A 3821-nucleotide genomic window follows, 5' to 3' on the forward strand; every position below is an offset into this window, starting at 1 on the left:
ACTCGACCAGCATCATTTTGGGATGGCTTAAAACAGCGATGAACTTTCCCCAAGCAAAGGGGCTGGGCAAAATGGCCTCTTGAGTTCCCTTCAAGTGTTATTTTTCTATGATTTTACAGGGCACTGGTCTCGGATAACCTGGGGGATCTGGGATCAGCATCTCGACAAGTCCAGACATTGGACTTGAGGAACTATAAGCAAGTCTTTTAACATACCCCTCTAGCTCACTTCCCACAGCCCCAGCTGGACATAAATCAGAGCCTGGGCTGAATCATCCCAAAGGGCACAGGGAGAAGAGCCCTGCCTGTTTAGACCTTAAGTCCAGAGCACAGAGCAGCAAGCTGTGTGAGCACAAGACCATCTCACCATGCCCCTAGCCTACTTGCGACCCCTCTTAAGCCAAGTTTGGCACTTGATCCTGACTTTGACTTCAGCTCCATAATCTTGCATGGCTACCACCTCTGAACCACTGTTTTGGACCCTCCCATCTGTTCTGGATAGCTTTTATGCCTGCCTCTTGTCTGGCTTTTTTTTTTTTTTTTTTTTTTTTTTTTTTTTTTTTTTTTTTTTTTTTTTTTTTTTTTTTTTTTTTTTTTTTTTTTTTTTTTTTTTTTTTTTTTTTTTTTTTTTTTTTTTTTTTTTTTTTTTTTTTTTTTTTTTTTTTTTTTTTTTTTTTTTTTTTTTTTTTTTTTTTTTTTTTTTTTTTTTTTTTTTTTTTTTTTTTTTTAATACTATTGATCTTTCCACCTCATTTATTAATAGTGAGCTACTAGATATAAGAAAAGCCTGCGCACCCTCTAACACTGATGACAATGGTTCATTACAGTAATTAGCAGAGTTAAAACTGAATGAGTGCAACAGTGTTCCAGACAGATGCTGTCCAACCTGTCATAATGGATAAGCAACTTGTCCATTACTTCCATCGAACTACTTACCCATGTATTTGCCAGCACAAAGGCGATAAGGAATGCTTTACTTCAGGGCTAAATTCCTTGAGAAGAGGAGTCAAAGTTAAAGGATTCCCAAGTGCGGTTTCTGCAAGAGTAAAATTCTTTTTGCAATGAAAGGAACATATACAGCTGGAAAGACAGACGCCCATAGCATATATGCATAGAATGGCACTGCCCACAAATATATACAGACATAGTGGGAGCATTTATCCTTTTAACCTAGATGGCATCTCCTCCAGATTGGTGTGTGGGATGGGTGAGCCCCTATATAAAGGGTTCTTCATTCCAGTGGAGGACAGCATGTGAAGCTGGCACCAAATGGTTCTTGCTGAGGTTTCCGCTGTTCTGAGCTGAAATGGAAGACAGGGTTTAGGGGAACAGAACGTAAAAATAGCTTGGGGACTAAGGCCACTTCTGGTTATCAGTGACCACCCTGCAAAAATTATGCAGGTCCTTTATTATAGACCCCATGAGGGTCAGAAGTTTTCAAGAGAATGCATGTGATGTGTATGTGGTGTTTTACATGCCTTGTGCTACAAGTTAATTTGAACAATCCATATGCATGGATTTGGCCAGTAGCATTTCTCTCTTACTTAGTACTGACAGCTCCAAGATTTTATGCAGTTGGGCTTCTGTTCCTATTTGAGAGGGGATGATATACCCATTAGCACCAATGAATGACTTAACAAGTAAAAACCCATCTCAGTAAATATACATCTGTCAGCCTGACCTCAATCCTGGGCAAAATAATGGAAAAGGTCATGTAGGATTTGATGAGTAAAGAGTTAAGGGAGGGTAACATAATCAATTCCAACCAATGTGCTTATGGAAACCTGATCTTCTCGAACAACCATGGTCACTTTTTTCAGTTTTTCACACGTTTGGTTGATGCCGGTAATAGTGCCAAAAGAATAGACTTCTACAGGGCTTTTCACCTGGCTATGCAAATCTTTTTGATTAAGAAACTAGAACACTACAGTATCAACATGTCGCATATAAATAACTCTATAAATGTCATAAACTGTGATGTAAGTGGGGTCCCACACAGATTACTTCATTTCCCTATTCAACATTTATTAATGACCTGGAAGAAAACATAAGGTCATTTCTGTTCCCCATCTGGAAATTGAAGATAGCAATACTGAGTTCTGATACAGCATGAAGGTGACACAAGGATTGGGCAAGTGGCAAATAAGGAAAATGACAAGTGACCAACAGGGAGCAATCTGGTTTTCTTGGTATGCTGGATATAGGATGACAATATATATTTCAGTTAAGACAGGATATTGCATTTGACTGTAAGACTAGCCACCCTTACAAGCTGAATGACCCTGCCTTGAAAGACAACAACTCTATTTTGGGGTTTGAGGTTGTTGTTTTTTTAGGGTTGGGAGTTATAGGGTGCACACAAACATACACAGGCTGCCTCATGAAAGTCTGTAGCTAATGGGAACTTTTGTTTATAAAAACTGGAGAGTAACCCTTAGTATTAGTGTGGCAGGGCACTGTAGGTGCCTGCCACTTTAAGGACCTGAACCAAGCTGCCAGCAGGTGCTTGACTGTGGCAGCCATTTTAGATCCCTGGCAGCATTTATAGTCAGATCAGTTTCTTGCTGGCAGAGGAGGCAGCAACATAGCCTGGCTGCAAGGCTGCTGATATCCTCTTGGGGGTAAGGGCAGGAGCTGTAGGGGATGGCTTGGAGGCTCCTGGTTCTGGGCATGACTGAAAACTGCACCCTACCAGGAGGGACTGCCCTAGTGGAGCTCTCAGTGGTGTGGGAGCCCCCAGGAAATGCCAGGCCAGTGACCACCCCGGTGAAAGGCAAGTAGGGATGCCTTAACCCCAGCCCCCACCTTCTGGTGGGTAGAGAGAAACATCAGTAGCCAAGCACAATGACCTGCTGCTCCGAGAGGGGAGTGAGAGTCCCAGTGAGACCCTGGAGCACCAGTCATGGTGGTTGTGAGGGGTAACATCAAAGCAGGAGTATAGGCCAGGTGACCTTCTGGAAGCACCTGAGCCAGCTGGGGAGAGACCTCACAGGGCCAGGCACACTCCCAGGAGCACCTGATCTGGGAATGGGGAACCCCACTCCAGAAGTGCAGGCAAGAAGAGAAGACCCTGCTGAGGGACTCAACTGGTCAATGCTGGGGCCAGGACCTAAGGGTCCAAAGGGCCAGGAGCCCACCGCGAGGGATGCCCATGATGAGCGCAGAAGCTCGGGGTCCTGACTGGACTGGAGATGGGGCCAGGGCTTATGGAAGCAGAAGGTCCCCACAGTTGGGGGGCCACAAATAATGGACAAAGGTGAGGGTTTAGCTAACTGCCTGAGATGCCACCTTCAAGGCTTGGGCCGTTGTGTAGGGGTGGAACGGAGCCACAGCTAGCCCCCCCCCCCAATATTGGGGTGCAGCAATGGGCAGCCTCCCACCTTAGTTAACAGCTTTATTAATTACCAACAAGGTGTGGCAGGAGAGACAGGCGGGTGATGCGCCCAGAGGCAGATGGGGAGCTGCTGTGGCTAGCGAGAGTTTCCCACTTTGCCACAATTAGACTAACACCCATACATTTGCTACTGATGTGACCATTTCTGTGATACAGTATCTATTTTGGATGTCTACATCTGCAGCAGAATGCTGGCTTGTAGGAGCTGGCTTGCAGAGGCTATAGCCCAGCTGCAGGCACTGATTGCAGGCTGCCTAGCAAGACTGGGCCAGCTGAGAAAGATAATTAGCTGGCCACAGAAATCTGAAAGGCTCCCAGGGAAGGAAGCTAAGAGAGAGAGCTCCTGGAGAAGTAAGCTTGGAGAGATGAGCCTAGCTAGTGGTGGCAGAACCAAGCCATGCTAATTCTTCAGATCTGGAAAAGGTGGC

This window comes from Alligator sinensis, unplaced genomic scaffold, assembly GCF_000455745.1.
Source record: "Alligator sinensis unplaced genomic scaffold, ASM45574v1 scaffold721_1, whole genome shotgun sequence".
In the NCBI taxonomy this organism is placed as follows: domain Eukaryota; kingdom Metazoa; phylum Chordata; order Crocodylia; family Alligatoridae; genus Alligator; species Alligator sinensis.